Raw genomic sequence first — 20,601 nt, 5'->3', positions numbered from 1 at the left:
CTTTTCCAGCCTGAATGATTCTGTGATTCTTGAATATTTTCAACATAGATGGCTTCTGCTATAAACAAAACCCAGAGAAAAGCTGAATTCAAATAGTTGAATTCTGTATTAGTTAACACTTTATTTTCTAAATCTTGAAAATACATATCCACTTACTTCTTCTCACTGGGGAAAAAACAGTTAACTATATCCCTTCCTTGTTTACATATTTCCAGATTGTCTGCTAAATTGATTGTTATTGCATTCTACTTATCTCTGTTGCTGAGTCTGCAGTTTATTGACTATTCCAGCCACCTGCAATGCAAACAGAGTTTGGTTCATATTGCTTAGTACTTAGTCAAATTCAGCTTAGGGAGTCTTGTTTTCATATAAGGCAGTAATGTATATTAAAAATGGCCTAAAATCAATCAGTTTCTTTCCTTCTAGGAATTCCCATGTAACATGGATTAAATATAAGTAATTATACAGAAAAACACACCAGATTAATGACAGCTGAAAAGTGAAAGACATTTCTTCTTTCTTTAATATGGGAAATTGCAGACAGTGTTTTGTGTGCATTACATACTCTCCTTGAGATCTGGGAGGAGTTCAGAGACTCCAGAAACACTCTGTAATAGTCTTATAGAGCCAGTCACAAGGAGTCGTCTCCTGTGTTTCTCTGTGATTTGATGTAGTTCAGGTGTGTCTGTGGCAGTGGAATAGAGGGCAGACTTTCAAATTGCACATATTATTAGCTAGTACAAAACAGGACAGAAGACCAGATTCCAGAAGTAAAAAGCTTTTCAGTCTTGTGCAGAACAAAATGTACAACAAAAGCATCAGTCCACTGCCCTTCTGCTTCTTTGTGTTTTAAAAAAAAAATGTTTAGGACACTTTAAGCTTTGATAATATTTTCATTCTTATGTCCAAATAGTCCAGCCAACCTTCCCCACAGCAATTTGATTCTTCATTATTTCAGGAATTTCTTCCTGGTTTCCTTCATATTCTTACATTCAATTTACAGAATTCACTCATTCCATGATAACTAATGAAGTATAAATGAAGTCCTAGAAACAGAATACAGCAAGCCTTGGAATGGTCAAGGACTAGCAGTTTAGAAAATTTTTTGGTTCATGATTCAGCCTTCAAAATTGATTCCCCTCTGTAAGAATAATAATTTTACTTCAAGATATATCAAGTTGAAGTTGTCTGTGTTTCCAAATACACAGAGTATTATTTATATACGTTGACCTCTGTATAATTTTCTTTGAGTTCATCCTTTTGGTGTTGGTTCAGTGTGTGTCCAGGACTTCGGTTCAAGGCAGGGATAGGTTATCTGGTGAGTAGGTAGTGGAGAAAATTTGGAGACTCTTTTGCCTATTTTATTTTATTTTATTTTATTTTATTTTATTTATTTTATTTTATTTTTCAGAAATTAATAAATCATCTGTGAATTTAATGCAACTTCAGCAAATAGTTTTAACAAAAGGAAGCTGGAAAAAAAATCAAAAAATGCTATCAGTTTATGATGTATACTTTCTGTGTAACCATTGTTTCTTATTTCTGACTCAGAACTGTTAGCATTTATTTTGTAAGTATTTTATACCCTCAAATTTTAATTTTTGGTTAAAGAAAAAATATATGACAACCAAAACAATACAGATTTTTTCCTCTGAGAATAATTTTTTTTTAGGTTAATGTAGCTTATGTTTATTCAAGTTTTTTTCTGGTTCCATCAACAAAGAAATCCATCCACTATTTGCACACTTCTGTCTTCATGTTCACTTGTCATCCTTGGAACTTGGTTGTTTCTTTCATCTATATTAATAAAGATTCATCAGTGCAAAAATATTCACTGACTGCAATTTGTGTGAACTCATAATTTTCAAATTAATTTGGCATTTTTGCACATCTATAATTGAGGGTCGTGTTTGTCCTGCTAATCTTTATTACAATAATGTGATAGAAGGCAAGAACAGAATTTATCTCAGAAGGCAGTCAGCACAAGCACAAATAGCAATTACAAATGTAAATTTTTTTATTTGTAAACTAAAAATGTAAAGGCTGAAATCATGAGAACTTAAACCATTTTAAAGTCATTTTACATACTGTCTTTCCTATAGATCTTCCCTTCTTCCTTTTAGCCAAAGGCAAATAAAGAAAAGGGAATGAATTAACAGCCCAAATCTGTTTTGTAAGAGATCATGTCAGTTGTTATTCACTCTTATATTACGTTTTATTTGGCTGGTTGAAGGCAAATAGGAGGCCAAAACATTTGTTTTCCTTATTCAACTTTCTTATTTTTAAAAGAAGATTCAGTTCAAATACTTCAGCTTACTTCAGTAATTTAAAATGCATTTTATTAGAATCACTAAACATTTCATGCAAAATTTTTAGAAACTAGAAAGCTTTTTAGAGGAACATATGGATGCAATACCTTTGGGTGGTGGTGGGGGGTGCCTACGGTATAAAAATGTCATGCCTGTAAGAACTATCATGAACATGAGCTCATTCTAACTTCACCCTGTAAGCATAAGAAGATGGTTATGTATTGAATCAATAAACATTAAGAAAATATCTCATTCATAGGTAAAATTTTCCATTACTGGACCTAGAAGATAATTTTTTTTTTTTTTTTTCTGATGAAGCACAAGTTATTCAAGGTAAAGGGTAGGTAATGTCAGAGCCAGTAAAAGAATCTGAGTTTCCTGACAACCAGCTCAAGGCTCTTTCCACCAGGGAATGTATCGTTTCAGTTATTTTGCAGTCTTACTTTTAACTGCAGTGACAAATGCAGCTCATCTGCTGTAATTTTTCAGTTACAGTCACAGACTTCTGCATTTTTTCCAATGCTGAAGACCAGTCTGAGATGCATATATGTTACCACACATAATAATTGTGAAAGCTGGTTTCAGTAGTTTCAGGAGTTCAGTCTATTTAACCCTATACTAGCAAGTTTCTCACATAAATTAACTTTTTGCCCCATAGAATTGTTGTACCCAACAATGCTATTGCATTAAATGCTTGCCTTTGTCCATTCAGTGATGTATAATATTATAGGCTCTGGCAACTGTCCTGATCCAATGTTGGGGGAGGTTTCGATATGATCCCAAGAGCGAGATTAAGACAAAAATGAGGTCAAATGTTGTATACTCAAAACAGGTTTTTATTATTAAAAAGAGAAGAGGGGTAGCCATAGCACAGAATGGAAGGAAAAGACAGAAATAAACCAAGGATGTGGGATAGGGCTGCAAGAATAGCCACCACTGTAGATCCAGCAGCGTCCTGTTAGTCCTCAGTCTTCAGTTCTTCGGTGGTGGGTGCACACGGATCTGGCTTCGATGGTAGATGCATATCAAGCAAAATTTTCTGCTGCCTTTTAAAGTTAATCGTATCCACTGATTAGCATATCTGCCCACCTAGTTGTCCGTGTTTTTTTTTTTCTCCAGTCCCATAGGTTTTGTTGCATCCGGCTTCAGGGCAGGATCATTTGCCTCTCATCAGGTCATTAGCAATGCATGTATGGAGTCTGGCCTACAAATAGAGGGTACAGGATGGGGCCAGCTCAATACACTCTGCCCCTTTGAGGCTTGTCTAAGGAGTCTGACAATGCAACCACAAAGAAGTGGGGGGGTGCATCCTTCAATACACTCCCACTTCCCTGGGCGACACTCCCCAGATCAATTCACAGGCCACAGCAGCTTGATTTGGAGGTTTTCACAGACACAAGCAAGCTTTGAGACAGTCATATGACATTTCAGTCTCTCACAGCAACAGACATGTCTTCCTACAACAGTAATGGCAGGCACCTGGAAACTCAGCACTACATAGATTTGAAGAAATCTGTCCTTCCCCTCTGTCGAATGGGAAGATGCATGAAAGCAACTTGATGTTGTAGAGTATTCAGTAAAATAAAGATTTCACAATATGGCATGGCAGACAAGCAAAAGACCCTTCTAAAAGTGAGGGCTCTGAAACTCCATGTTCCAAAATAACCTGGATTTCTAACATACAGGTAAGACCCTTTCATCCCACCTTCCTTTGAGGAAGGAGACATCAGTGTTTTGCTCTTACCTATGTGTGGGAAGGTTATTGTTTGAAAATGCTGTTTGGTGAAGTGTCTGAGTGGGTGAATTTATTATTTGAAGTAATTTTTTAAGAACTCAGAACTTGTTTGTGAACACTTTTCTCAATTTCAGTAAAAAAAACAACAAAAAAATCATAGCAATAATTTTGACAGGGTTCCTGTCAAATAATTGTATCAAGAAAGCCATGTTCACTTGGAAGATCCTACACAGAAATCTCTGAGTGGTCACCTTCCAAGGGCACCTAATATCTCAACTGCTAAAAGAAACTTCTCAGATAATTGCTTTCAGAAAATCAACAACAGCTTGTGGTTCCCACACAGTAATATTTCAGATTACTATTGCGATAGATGAATAAAGTGGGGCAGTCTATTACTGAATAATACATGAGTCATACTTAGCACACAGCAGACCAGGTACTGAGAATTGAGTTAATCTTAAAAGCTGTTCAGCACTGGAAAATCTGTGCCACATTTATACATATTGTAGAATTCCTCCTGGGATTCCAAATTTCTTTCCAGAATTTTCAAAATGCACCTTTAAAATGTTATTAATTAATCTCCAAGACCTGAGAACACAGGAAAAGAAAACAACTGATTTTTCAAGTCAATCTGCATTGAGTACTACCAGTCATAACTATGTGTTAGATATTTTCACCCAATACAAATAGCTGCTGGAAGACAGAGGGGGTTATATGAGTCAATAAATTTCTTATAATTATGGTAGTTTTTCTTGGAATTGTCCATCTATACAACTATTGTAAGAATGGTCTTTCGAATAGTTGGGAGCTGAATAGGTATTACAGTGAGTTAATCTGACAGCGAAAAGGCACAGCACACTAGTAATGAAAAAACAGCAGAGATGCTAGAAAGCACCATTTGAGTGTAAGATGTTTCTGATAGGCCAGTTATGTGACAGATCAAAGAAGATAGATATATATAAACAAACTCTCAGGTAGATAAAGAGGAAAAGGTAGAAAATACAATAACTGGTAGTGAGAGGACTATCTCTAACAAAGTGGGGCCTGTTCAACAAAGCATGGTTTGGGTTGGGAAGAATCTGGGGGGTTTATTCTGCAGGAAATTTTAAAATATTTAGACCTGTTTTCTTCCAGCCTGGACAAAAAGACATGTTTTTACTGAAGACAATATCCAAAAATGATGATTTGGAAACATAGAAGCCATTTTCAGGTTAAAAGACAAAATAGTTTCACTGAAATATTGTAAAAGAATATCTAAAATATCTGGTTTATTATAGTAGTACTATTAAGAAAATGAACCATCAAAACCATATTAAGTATTAGCAGATGCATTATATTAGGTATTTTGTAATTCAGCAATTAACATTTTAGTATTTTATACCAAACAAAACAGTATAAATAATGACATTGAAATATTTAATTTGCATAGTTTCCACTTAACCATACCAAACCTATTCCATGGTGTGCTGGTTTTGGCTGGGATAGAATTAATTTTCTTCATACTAGATACTATGGGGCTATGTTTTGAATTTGTGCTGGAAACAGCAGTGCTATTACAGGGATGTTTTTGTTATTGCTGAGCAGTGCATATGCAGAGTCAAGGTCTCTTTTGCTTCTCACACCACTCCACCAGCGAGTGGGATGGGGGTGCACAAGAAATTGGGAGGAAACATGGCTGGGACAGCTGACCCCAAATGATCAAAGGGATATTCCATACCATACAACATCATGCTCAGAATATAGATTTGGGGAAGAAGAAGGAAGGGGAGGACATTTGGAGTGATGGCGTCTGTCTTCCCAATAACTTATGCTTGATGGAGCCCTGCTTTCCTGGGGATGGCTGAACACCTGCATACCGATGGGAAGTGGTGATTGAATTATTTATTTGCTTTGCACACACAAGTACAGCTTTTGCTTTACCTATTAAACTGTCTTCATCTCAACCCATGAGTTTTCTCACTCTTATTTTGATTCTCTTCCCCGTCCCACTGAAGGATCAAGTTGTTTAAGAGGAAGCTTGTTTTATATATGACTTGTTTTATTTGCTGAGAAAAATGAGATTGGGATGGAGGATTTGTTAAGGAAAGGGACAAAAAGGGGTGGCTCCATGGTTAAAGGGACTGAATATCATCCTGCAAAATTATTCTCATCTTTGGTAAAGAATTCCTGCATGAATTTAAGCGGCCTCTCATGAGTGGCCATTAATTTCACATTCATCATATTCTGGGTTTGACCTGAGATCGTGGGGTCTGATCTGCAAAAGTGTTTGGCTTTCATGGATCTGATACAAAAGTGCTTTGAACCTTTAAAATGCTCTGTGGTGCATGCTGGAAAATCAGATTCTATGCCCTCAACTTGGACTCTAAAAATCCATGAGTGCACTTGACCTCTTTGTCTCTCTCTAGTACCAATAAAATAAGGAATTACTTCATCTCTTCATTTCACTAGAGTATTATGAAGATTAAATAATTTTTGTGAAGCACTCTAATATTACTATTTGGGCATCATAGAGAAGCCCATGAGAAAATTAATCATCCTGTCTTCAGAATAATTGTGCACTACATAAATCCTAAGGCTACACATTTGACAATAAGAATAAAATTTACAGAACATCTAGTTTTCTAATTTCTCTGTTCTTGTTCCTTCTTCAATCATTCTGCTTTTTTTCTTTCCCACAAACCCCAAAGGTCTGTCTCTTACACTTACCAGAGAATCCTGGTGATAACTACTTACCTCTAGCTCTCCAAAATTCATCCCTCTATTCCCTCCCTGATACACTGTCACATTTTCATCTTACCTTACTGCCTGTTTAAAGCACTCTCCCAAAAGCAAACAACAAAAATCTTCTAAATATTTATTCATTGATGTCTTATTCTATCTTTTTAATTTAATTTCTTTTGTATAGGCTACCATTTCTTTAATTGGCTGCAGAGAAGAAAAAATAATAATAATTTTTCATGTGTGCATAACCTGGTGCATTGAATTCTGATCTTGATCACACCCTTTTGGTGATGCTATAAAATAAATATGAAATGCTATTACTGACATGCCTGGTTCATATTTTAGTATTGGAATCTTACACCACATGTAGCTTAGTTTAACTGTGGCCTAATCGATTTTCTGGCATATGAGGATTAAGAGAAAAAAAAGACTGAAAACTGAGAATACTGTTGTGTATTTTTTTATTTTCCAGTAAGCTTAATAAATTCAGATTTTAGCAGATGTCTAGAAGACCAATTTGTAGATTTACTTTTTAATTTACATAATTTGTTTACAAATATCTAACACACTAAATATTTCGGGAACCATCTGCTTGTATTGTTCCTCTTTAGAAATTCTGTACAAGTACTTTCCTTGACATTTTTATTGAGAAACAGTCCTGAAACCCAAAATGCATCCTAAAATATCAATCTGACACACTAGCTTTGGTTAATGACTTCTCTTAGAAAACGTTAGCTATGCCATACTAAAATGGATTTTTAAGCTTGTAGGGTCAGAAATACAGATTACGTAGCTCTCTGAATTTAATACAGTTAGCAAAGTCCATGAACTGAGAATCAGGTTCATAAAAAAGGTTTAGAATAGCTTTGATGAGTGGCTTTTATATTTCCCAAGGAAATAATTATTTAATAACACAGCTACAACTGTCTATCTTTCATCAACACAGATTTAAATGTTTCAGAAAACTTCAGAAATAAAATTATCAGGAAGGTAAAACAGGGACGAAAGACCACCAAAAATGGGATTGATGATTTATGCATGTTTAACTTCCGGCAATTCAATTTGCCCTAATTTTAAAAGTGAAAAAATCCCTTTAATGGAAATAAGTTTTATTGTATTAGCCGATTCGTAAAAGATTTTAATGCAAAATCTGACACAAATGTTAAAAGTTTTTTACCTGTGTTGAAACTAAATGTATGGAAATCTGTATTTATAGGTTAGGGAATGGAATTTTACTGTGTTGGGAGTGTTTAAAAGACTGACAAATCAAACCATTTTCAAATTTCAAGATAATTCTTTACTGGATTGATACTTGTTAACAATGGTCATTGTGCTGTCAATGGCTATTTCTTAATCACTATCAATCATTATCACTTCGTATGCAAAACAAAGATTCCTTAACAAGTTTAACCTAAACCAGCTATGAGTGTGCGGTACCCAGGAATTGATGCAGTTTCAGTTGGCACTGAGGGCTGTGCTCCATCACTGAGGTCAAGATCAGCCAAGGCTATTCCCGAGGGAAGACAGATGCAGGGTGGGCTTTTATTTCTTCTCTCATTGCTGGCATTTCTTACTTCTTTGTCCCCTTCCCCAAAAGAAAAGAAGTGTTCATATCCGCTTTTGATAGTTTGGGGATCAGGACTCAGGCTGGTTTAGCTTATTCTACAGAATTCTAAGAATTTCATAGCTCTTCTAAATCCCTGTAGTAGAAGTTTCCTCTTTCCTAACCACATCCATGTTATGTATTGAGTGGGAAATATATCTTGCAGTGGTTCTCAGGGGAGTCATGCAGTTGTCCTGTTGTACAGGACCTGACATGATCAGCTGTGCTGGTGAGGCACTGGATGTAGCAGAGCAACCTCAGACCTTTTGGTTCCGAGTCATTTCTGAACAGTGGCATGAGCAGTCTCCAGTCATTGTTAGAAATGCCTCATCTAGAGGTAGAGCTGTTACAGGAAATTGCCATTGGAATGGTTTTCTGATGGAAAGTGCTTTTTTCTCAAAATCATTTTTTTCACAGAAAAATTATATTATTTACTCTGATGGTTACAAAAAATCTGCAACTGTTCATTTCTCAATCTGTCTTGCACAGTAATCAGGAGGCACTCTGATTGTCTAAGGATGCCAAGAGCATTGTTCTGCCAATCCGTCTATTGCGTTTGTTCGGATAAAATTTTTTTTTCTAGTAGATGACTACTGAAATCTCTCTTAATCCTGACATGTCTAGAAGTAGTCCTTAACAGTAAGTGACATTCTCCTGACTATACACTTTCATTGAAGTCAAACCCACGTGCCTTTTAAGCCGAGAGGGATGTAATTTAACTTCTACTTTCCCCCCTGCCGCCCATCCAGTGAAAATGATAAAAATCAAATACTATCAGTGATTTAAATGGTGGTTATGTGAGTTTAGTTAAAATGTGACTTTGTGTCCAAAAATAAGATTGCAGCTTCATAATATGACAAATGATTGAGTGTGCCATCTGAGTCAGAAGTTTCATGAAAAAAAAAAAAAAAAAAAAAAAAAAAAAAAAAAAAAAAAAAAAAAAAAAAAAAAGAAAAAAGTTAGGAATTATTAAAAGCAGTATAAAAAGCTTAGTTTAGATACAGTGATTTTTAAGCAAACAAATATATTTTTTTGTTAACTGATTTAATCAGTCACAGCAGCAGGTTTGAGGACTGGTGGAATTTTATATCTAATTTAAACTGTTGAATGAATCCCTCACTGTTTGTTCCTATCCAAAAGGAGCCTCAAAACTTCAGAAATCTGAAGCTAAGTCTTACTCAATTTTTAACTGAAATGGAGTTCCATTCCAATAGCTAGGAAATGTTTTATTCATTTGAATTTCAATCTTTAAAGCATTTTGTTGTAAATTAGCTTAATTTCCAAACAAAATTGTCAGAACCATACAACAAAAAATGAAATATTACCTTTTTAAAAATGTCAAATGGACACTTCAATAACAGTAAAAAGTCATGATTTCTTTATGCAAAATACATTTGTCAGAAATGACCTTTTCTCGGTTGCAGTTTCAGTTTCAAGAACTCATACTTTCCCAGTATGAGAGTTTACATACTGCTAGAAATCCCTTGCCCTTCTTTATGCTACTGCTCCAAACTGGAGCAATTATAGTTCCTTGATTTCATATTTTTTTGTCTACCTAGGCAGGTGGTTACTTGGGACCTGCCACTTATTGTTTCTACCTCCTTGTATGGCAGCAGCCTGGTTGTTACCAAACAGTATTAATTATGACTATTATTTCAAGGAAATATTTTTTTCTATTTTTCTAATAGCAATTTGAAAAACAGTTATGGAAATCACAGATAAACCTTTATCAAAATAAATAGCAGCAGCAGTTCAACTCTGCTGTCATTACTCTTTTTTATCGAAGATAAAATGTTGAGTATAGGTAAATTTTCTTCCTCCATGGAGATATCATTACTTTTCTTGGCTATAAACAGGCTGCCACAGCAAACAGTGCACATTTGTCTAACATTCTAGAGGATAACTTTGTCTATGGTGAAATACATCATTTTGCTCAGCAGCCTTGAGTCAAATGAACGCTTCAATTGATCCAAAATCTTTTATTCTCTGGCTCTCTGAACAATATAACCTAAAAGCAGGAACACAAAAGACACTCTTCTCCATTTTAAGGGATTTTTTTTTTATCCTATGTAATAGTCAAGGATGTTATACCTACACCTAGATACGGTTAATTTCCAGTGCTCTAAAAAGCAGAGTAATAACTGAAGAGCACAAGCAGTGTCAATGACAATTTTTTCTTTCATGATCTCTGAGCTGCAGTATGAAACAGGGATTAATAAACACAGCAGTTTTCCAGTAAATTGTTATTTTTCAGGTTTCTGCAGTGTGCAACATGGCAAGCTGGAACATCAATATGTCTTCAAAATCACTTAAGTGCTTGTCATCAAACCAAGAATTAATTGCTTCACAGTAAACTTGCACACAATGTATAGGTCCCAATTCTCTGAAAAACATAATGATCCTAGAGTTTTGAAAGGCACCAAACCTGACAGAACTGGAGACTGAAAAACTGTACTTAGCCATAAAACACAGAGATCACAGAGACAGTCAGCTCAAGTGTGACTCATGCCCTTCCATCAAGTCACCTCTCCTCCAAACGGTAAGTACCACTTCTAAATCTGAGGAGCCCTTTTCCCTGCCTTAGACATGTACTCTTTATCCCTGGCTGCAGGGAACTCTGGCAACTAATACCTGACAATATGCTGGGACAATATGTCAATGCCTGATAAATAGTGGCATTTTCCTGGATTTCCTAGCAATATGCATTTGTTTGTTTCTTTGTTTTTAATTACTTTGATAAAGCTGTTTCATAGACAGGAAATGAAGATAACTTACCCGCTTCAACCACTACCAATGACCACACCTCTCCAGTCAAATTTGGTGTTTTTCTCCAGAATCAGTATATTGATGTCTTCTCTTTCACAGCTGCTTCCTCTCACCATCCTCTTCTGCTATTTCATAACTTTCAACCATCCACTGTAATTTCACTGGAGCTCTTCTTTTGCTCCATTTCCATTTCTTTTGCTCCATTTCCAATTAAATAAGATGCACTGATAATAAATATGTTTGTGTAAGCAACACAAGAAAAGGAGTAAGATCACTATTTTGATTCACACCAGAAGATAATATGTTGTTGCTTTTGCTCTACACATCCTTTTTCAGTTACAGGTCCAACCTCAACAATAAAAGACCACTTCTGAAGTGATACACATGCTCTTATTAGTCTAAAATACAGCCATCAATTATCTAACCCTTTAGCTTTTCTCTTTTCCTTTTTCTTCTTTTTTTCCCTTTTCCGCTCGTTGAATTCACTTAAATGACAAGTTAATTAAACATGGTTACATGTTTATCCTGCAAAGAATTGTCAGGAACCCCCCACTGCTCCCTGCAAATTTCATGGAATCCAGGGTTTCATTAAAAAATTCTTGGATGTAACAAATGTGGGCTGATCTTTTTTGTACAGCTTCATTGTGTCTTTACCACCTGCATGTAAATAAAGTAAAACATCTTTTGTAAATTGGTAAAAAATACTTAGAAAGGATTCCACCTCAGGACTGGAACATGACAGGCAACACTTCAGATTCCCCAGCCATGTATTCTCCTGTATGAGTGATAAATGTAATGGCTTTTTCAAGCTTGTCCAGATTCACCAGTATGATACTTGAAATATTACACAATCTGAGCATGATCTCTTAATAAAAAGTCCTCCTCCAACTCATTTTAGTAAGTATTTCTAACCTTTCAACATCAGAGTTTCTCTAGCTGGTTTATTCTCCCCAGTCCTGCAGGAAGTGCTTGCACTGAACCTCCAGCTGCCTCGTCACCACATCAGACCACTGCTCCCTGCGTGTGGCTGATGAAGTATTTCAATCTGCTGTGGGATTAACCTGTTCCTCTTATGGCACAACACCTACTGTATGTTGGCTGGAAAAGACGATTAACTAATTTTCAATTTGTTTGTGGACAGACTCCCATTTATAAAACAAACAGGCAAATCACTTCAAACAGAGAGAACACTCAAAGCTAAGTGGTATATTTCTTCAGCCGATACCCAATGACCTTTCAAGATGAAAGGATAATAGTCAACACAGAAAAGGAAGAAAAAAAGCCCTGTGTGCTGTTTGCAAGGTTTAGAGGTCACTTGGCTACAGGGAGAGAAGGATACAATGGAGGCTGCAGAAAACACTGCAGAGACAAACATGGCTGTTCGGTTAGATTTTTTTCTTCTGAGCCTCCGCATTCACCACTAGCCTTCTTCATTTGACAAGACCCTCTGTTCCCCTAACTAAGGATATGTTCTGTTTATTGTGTGGCTGAGGCTCCGCTTATGTATCAGCTGTCTATCTGTGCTCTTCTTTGGAGAGCAAGTAATTGGTCAAACCCAAAAGCAAAATGGCATGCTTATCCGATTCAGCTGTCTGGTGATCATATGACAGGGCTGAGAGAATATGATGGAGGTCTCACTAGACAAAGTAAGATATTATTCCCAGTGAAATCCTGTGGCTATGTTCACCTCTTTCTACAAGTACAATCAGGGTCTTTGTTCTGCCGTGGATCCTGGGAGTCAGCTTGCTTCTCCCATTGAGAAAACTCAGAGCAATTTCCCACACTTGTAGCAAGGCATCCCTGGGCCACAAAGATTGTTCTGTTCTCTGAGCACACAACAATGTTTAGACAGAAATATAAAATTAAAAATAAATTCCCTTTTCATTTTGCTGACCTTCATAAGCTATACTCTTAAAAGTGGACACAACAAAATGAATTTGCACTAACAGAACCTGAGTCCTGACTAGACAGAATATGGTTTCAGAAAAACTTTTTCCCATGCTCAGTCTTGTTTAGAACTTTCTATACTGCTTCTCTTGAAAGAAATCAGTGTTTGTCAGCAAAAGTGCCAGAGATACCAGTTACCTCCTACACATTTTACCTCCTGTACTTTCACTCTTGCCCATACACACATTCACCCTCACACAGCCAGCCACCAAATTAACTACTCTTCTCCCACATGCAGGCTGAGAGACAGCCCTGATAACTACTGAGATGTGTTAACCTTTTTTAATGGTAGTCTCTATACAGATTAATGCTAAAGTGACCACCATTTTAAAAGGCTGAGGTCAGCATCCCAATGTCACTTTGAACACTATAATCAGAAATTATCTTTCACCCCTAAAATATTCTGTGTGCATTAAAAACAAACAAACAAACAAACAAAAAAAAAAACCAAAACAAAACAAAAAAAAAGTCGAAAGAAGCAAAAAGCTGATGAAGCATGGATCAGTCTTAACATTAGTTTCTACATGGGACCAGCATATTTCCTTCTGTATCTTACTATTAACCAGAAACATTACTTTTTATTGTAGCTACTTTTTCACTTTTTATTGCACTACTTCTGAAAAACTTAAGAGATTAATTAAAGTTTTGCTCTCTGAAAGTTATATCCAGATTTGGCCTTTGTTTTGCTGTGAAACTAAAGAATTTAGGTAGAGGAGCAATATTGCAGTGATATGAAGGCTAGGTTGCCTATTTAACAGGAGATTAGAAAAGCTCTGTTTGTTTAGCCTAGTGAAACAAAGGATGAGAAGGAAGCTGGTCTATAAATACATCAGCAGGGTAAACATCAGGAGAGAAAAGAATGTTGTTACAGGAACAAATGGATGTGAACATCTGGAAATAAATTTAGCGAGAAATTAGAAGAAACATCCCAACTTAGAGCAGTCAAGATCTGGAACAGACTCTTTCAATAGGAAAAGATAAGACAAAAAAACCCCAAATAATAGTTTGAAGGTAGAGGTTATTAATGAATGAGTTTTCTGAAAGGTGAGAAAGAAATCTAAAACTTTCTTCAGCCTTAGGTTCTTGGGATTTTTGTAATGGTTTTATTTATTTATTTTGATTTGTCACAGCTGTAAAACCTGTATGGAATTTCAGAAGCAGCTTAAAGGAACTAGGTGTGGAAAAGAAGTTAAGTAGGTCTCTAATTTCTGCCTGGTCTCCTCTGAAAATCCCAGTGTTGAAATGGACCTCTTTATATATGAGTGAGGAGTACACTACCTTGGTTCTCAAAAAATTCAGTGCTTCACTGGGGAACTAACTGAAGCTCTAGAATGATTCAGGGAGATACTGCCATAGTGAGTAAATGGTGAATAAAGTGGGTTTGAGCATCCCTCCCTCCTCATGATCAGCTCTCAGATGCTCACAGTTATAAATACCTACCTTTTGTAACCCACAGCCCAGGGGTACAGCTACCTGAAGTCTGAGGCCCAGCTCTGTGAAACACAGCTGTATGACCTTAGCTTAGTTCTACTGTAAAAATTGTTGCTGAGCTGTGGGAGAGTTCCTATGCTGAAGATGTGCATGATTATAAAAGAAAATAAAAGACAAAGAGGAGAAATTTTTGAGATGCCAGCTCAGGAAATAAAGAGAAAAATAGCAATGTGAAACAATATGAAATGCCAAAGGAAAAAAAGTAGATAACAGAAAGGTAGAACCTGGAAGAGCGTTGTCTGAAGGTTGACACTCCTCCCCCTGCCTGAACGCTGTCTGGGCAACAAAGGCTCGTCAAGTACATGAACGGTAATGATTGGTCTAGTAACACATTAGTCTCAGGTATTAGCCAACATACCTATCTAATAAGCACATTACAAATAATTGCTGTACACTTGTAAGCTCTGCGTGAGTTGGTAAAAGGCCCAAACCCAAAGGTAATTGAACAGAGGAAGAGTTACATTATATGAAGCTGAATTCTGAATACCGTTTTAGGATTCAGAGGGCCAAGACATCCATCAACAAACTAATTCTGATCATTTTAGATACATTAACTTTTTAAAATGTTATCCTTCTGACCAGTCTGGCCCAAAGTCTTACCGCCATGAAGGAGCTGACAAGATATATGGATGAGATTTAAAGCTTTGTGTCTGCTGTCACCTTGACTGAAGGCTGGAAGTACTCTGTAGATTGTGCAGACAAGAGGAGTTAAAGGATTTCTGCTTCCACCACAGGCCATGTCATGGCCTTCCTCAATATCCATAGACGTCAAAACTGTTTTCTGTCAGATCACATTGGCTCCTTGCTCGTTAATATCATCTGCATTGATGAGACAGATGAACACATTTATACCTAACTGGTGTTAGAGCTGCACTGCAAACTTTGCCTTTTTTCACACTGTAAGGAAGAATCTGTAATAAGTAACAAGATGGTACAACATAGAACAATTTGCCTGGAGACTGTAACTTATGCAGTTGCTAAGAGAAGTAGCTAATAAATATGATTTGAATAGAAATGCTAATGAAATAGAGCTGGATGCTTGTTATGTCATTTAACACTACTGCATATACAGCAGTTAATCCTTTTCAGGATTCTCTTTATTGTCACTGAGGTCTATACCCGTTTTTACTGCAAATCAGATAAAATGTTGTCACATGCCAGGAAACAGTGAACAAATGTAGTGGTGTAAGGTTACATTCAGCTGGACACCATCTACCTGAATGATTAATTGAAGGTGTATGCAAAAAGCCACTGAAACTCAGCAGTTCTGTCAAACCGCAAGAAATCAATAAGAACACCACTGTCTTGGTCTGTTGTACTTTTGTGAGGAACACAAAGACAAATCAAGGATATATTTTCAAACCTGCCAGGAAGTTGCTGCGAGATGAAAGCCCTTTATTTTTATTTTTTTTTTCCCACTGAATTATAGCTTCTATTAATACAGTGGCATCTGCACTAAGGACAGAATCTAATATGCAACACTCTTCCCCTGCCTTTCATAATCTCTGAGGTTTTCAATGTATTCTTGTTCAACCTTTAGTTAAAGATCATTGCTACTATGCAATCAATTTTTCTGGTCTCCCGGGTAAGTGCTTAAGAAAGATTTAACTGCAGTTACAACAAAAAAGAAGGGCATTTTGGCACAAGGTATTTACATGTATGTGACATGTGCTGTGTTCAGTTAGATTAGTCCATTGGGATATCCTGAAGAAGGAACACCAATTTCTATAGGCAATTGACCACATGCAAGACCAGCTTGTTTATAGCTGATGTCCAGCCATGTGGGACTTCTTCACTGGGATACTAGTGGAGAAACAGCTTCTGCCTTGAGTCTCTGAACCTCAACCTTGAGTCTCTCTCACCTCTGAACCTTGAGTCTCTGCGTCTACTTCAGGAGATGTAAAGAACTAGCTAAATTACCCGACCATTATGACCAGTCTATTTTCAGCAAACAACAAATCAAGAGACTGAGTGTTTCAATCCAAGGAGCTCAAACCATATTGGGAAGTATCAAAGATAGCTAGCTTTTAATCCTGAGAGTAAATGTCAACAGCTTCAGTACTGGCTTTATCAGAGAATGAAGAAAACATTACTTGTCATTTTTTTCCCCAAATAAAAGCTCCCAGTCCAATATGTTGTGAGATTCATAAGATCAAATGAATGTTCTCTGAGAACTCTTGAAAACATTCACAATGTAAGAAGCTTCCCGAATGCCATATGAACTCATTCTGAGGCCAATGTATTTACCAGAAAGACATAATGGATTTGTTCTTTAATCTTCTCTTTGAAATATTAGAGTCATAGAATTAGTGGAAACAGTATAGTGTCTCTTTGCTGACTAGCAGTATAAGAATAAGCAAAGCTTACAATCTGAATTCTTGTTCAGCAGTTTTTAATGTTATTCAGAAGTAAATAAGGGTCAAATTCAGAATGATTCACTAATTCACAGGAATAATGAATGCCTGAATAGTTCAACGAACTCTAATGGATGAAGGTTCCAGTGACATCTCTTATTAAGATAATGTGCTCAACATGAGATAAATTATATTGAGAGTAATATGTCAGTATAAATATCAGAAGACTTTGCATCCATATTCTGAACCTAGATTTGGAATACAGATTTCTACTTCTGGACACATTCAGACATACAGTGTAGCTCCTGGAAACTGAAGAGGACAAAACCTCTTTGAAGAACTCTGTATGAATGCTCCTGACCTAGAAAGAAAGAACAGGTGAAGAGAAAAGAAGTTTCTTCAGTGTCAGGGTTTGATTCAAGAAGTAGAAATTAAATGTAAATTGTACTGTACTTGAAACCTGCACTGGTTCGTTGCCAGTGTTAAGTGACTGGTTATGACTATTCCAGAAGCCTTGTTGATAAAGGTGACCACAGGGCAGAATTAAAAACCAGTGAGAGGTATATGGTAAAGCCAGTGGCTTCTGGCTATAAAATTCTCAAGCTTCTTGGCATATTGCTGACATTTCAGTACAAGATGCAGTTCACATCACTTGATAGAATTTGTCTGATAAGATTAGATAATTTTTCTAAACTGATATAATCAGTAAAGAGAATACAGTCTTAATTGCAAGTGGAGAGATATGGAAATCTCCAAGGAGGGATATATCCTATCCTAAAATAATAACTCTTAGGTGGAACAAATTGCTGTCTGGGAGATATCCACTTCTCTCCATCATTCAGTCCCAGCTAAGGTAATGTTTCTGCGAGATCTCTTCCATATTTCATATGCTTAATTACGTGCATAAGGCCTCCGTAAGAAGACAATGGATCATTGCGTTGCAGTGATGCCATGACTATATAACATGGTAGAACTTAACAAAGGCTGTTTTGCTTTCATTTCTAGGAGAATGCTTAAGATTGCTCACAGATGAGGTGGAAATACTGTGTCCCTAGTAAATAATGAAGTACTTAATAACTTTAATAGCCTTTATGACTATTCAGGAAAATGGATGTTTTTTTTAATCCTAAATAAGAAACTAACAACCTAGCTTAAGGCTTACCCTTGCTTACAAAAATGCAAGGGGAAAATTAAGGAAAAATAAAAATAATTTTGGTATTGCTTTGATTATGCAAACCTGTATGTTTGGCTAAATAAGAAAAGAAGGAAAAAGACCTTTTGTTAGTCAAAATCTTTATCAAAGAACAATATTTTATTTCTCCTTAGGAAGGACTTTTTTTTTTTTTTTTTAATCAACTATGTTAGAAGAATGTTTGCATACCAATTCATGAAATCAGATCACAGAATCCCAGAGCAGTTGAATATGAAATGGCCCATCAGGTATTTTGACATGCTGATAAGATCCCTCTGAGCCTTTTCTTCTTCAGGCTGAACAGTCCCAGCTCTCTCAGCCCCTCCTTGTATAACAGATGTTCCAAGCCCTTCATAATCTTTGTGGCTCATCAGCTGACTTACTCCAGTATGTCCAGCTCACTCTGACTGTGAAACCTAGAATTAGACTGAGCTCTTCATGTGTGTCTCACCAGGACTGAGCAGAGGGGAAAGATCATGTTTCTTCATCTGCTTTAGTCTGACAATAGCAATTTTTCTTACATATATATATATATATGTATGAAAATACATATGTATTTCAGGAAATTACTGTTTTTGACAAATATGATATTTTGAATACTGTGAGAAAAAGGATGTTCTGAAGCATTCAATTACACTATTTGGAAATTTTAAGAAGTTCATAATTAATCTGAAAAATATTTTTCATGTAGAAAATTTATTTACAATAAAAAAAAATAAAAAGAGAAAATTTAAAATAAAATATATTGATTTACCTTACCAGAATATTTAAATTATTTTTATTTTTTTCTCCTTATTGAATACATGAAACTTGTCTGGAATTCTGTAAAAATTATGACAAGATAAAAAATGTATTTTCCTGACAGACTGTAAAATATTGTTAGTAAAAAACCTCTGCCAGCTTTAATTATATAATAGAAACCAGCTGGCTACTCAGAAACCATACATTGTGTACCTACAGGTCATCAAGGCAAATAAAAATGCCAGTACCAATAGGAACCATATCCAGGGGACCTTCTCTACCCTTGTAAAGCCACAAAAGCTCAGAATTTTTCTATTGCTAAAGGCAATGAACTAAGGACACTTATTTTGAACTTAGCTTTCCACCCAGAATCATGTATGACCAAGCTCTTTGAGTCAGGCCTGTTTGCTGGAGATTGTTTATTGATGTAATGCAGAAGGCTGCTCTGTCTGATGTTAAAAGATTATAATGAAAAAAAACAAGAAATACAGATCCTTCACTGCTATAGAACAAAAAAACCCCAAAAGCATAATATTACATCTCTCAGTCCATACAATAAGGAAAACACCTGCTACATTCACACGACAGTCTGATCTTCAGAGAATGATTTACAAACAGATTGTCAGTTTGGTAGTTCTTGTTTCACCACAAAACATTAAAGCTTTATAAAATGGTGCATAAGTTCACTGCTGCATAATTTTATTTTTTTTTAAACTAGATCATACTTTTAAGAGAGGTTCTTTTATTCAGTAAGTAAAATTTCTGATCTACAATAAAACTACTGAAATTACAATAAAAATATTATTGCAAAGTTCTGTCATTGTGGTATAATAAAGGGAGAAGAATTTGCCATTTAGAATATCCACTCCATTGCCTAGCATCGGAGAACAATTGAACTGATTTACTCTTGTAAGAGATTGTTCATTAGTTCTGAAGTCAGCCCATTGAAAATGTTGTCAGCAACATGATTTTATGAAGCAACTTGCATTGCATGCTAGTATTCTCTCAGGTGATCTGTATTCAAGAAAATCATCATCTATTCACAAAAATTTTCACAACGATTTCCCTCTTTTCTCATTCCCTTTGTAGTTTATCAAAACTGATTTTACTATGACATACTTCAGGGTTGTCATATCTTTCATGACAAACCTGTAATTTCTTTTACACTCCAAGAGAGTTTACTTCAGTGGCTGAACAGATGCTTATATTTTAGAGAATACGTTTTTCAACTTTCCTTTGATTCATTGGACTTTATCTAATAAAAGCTCATTTATAAACACTTCTGACATTAACTGAATTCAGTAAGTCTTTTTCTTACCAGAGTAGAATATGAGGTAATCATTGAAATACCAGTGACCTCACAAATGGGAGGGATTTGAGGTTTTTGTACAAGTGATCCTGTATTGAAAACAGAAGTCTTTCTGAAGGTCTCTTGTAGTCCTAGGAGTAAGACTCATTTATTTTTCTTGTTATTACACTTCCAACTGCCAGCTCATTTCTCAAATAAGAAGACTTAATAGATGTCAGTGTTGGAGATTTAAAATTCATTGTAAGATTTATGAATCTCACTTACATGGTGAAGGATGGTCACAAAAGCCAAAATGACAGATACCCCCACCCCCATTCAGGGAAGAAGCAAAATCTGACAGAAAGCAAATGTTAGCTTCCTTTTAACAGTAATCCCACATAAAAGTTAGAGGTGTTAATATAATACATATATCTCATATTTTTTAAAGCTTGCC

The sequence above is a fragment of the Athene cunicularia genome (genome assembly GCF_003259725.1).
Source record: "Athene cunicularia isolate RWA chromosome 3 unlocalized genomic scaffold, athCun1 chr3_part1, whole genome shotgun sequence".
Lineage (NCBI taxonomy): Eukaryota > Metazoa > Chordata > Aves > Strigiformes > Strigidae > Athene > Athene cunicularia.
Note: the sequence above shows the minus strand (reverse complement) of the source record.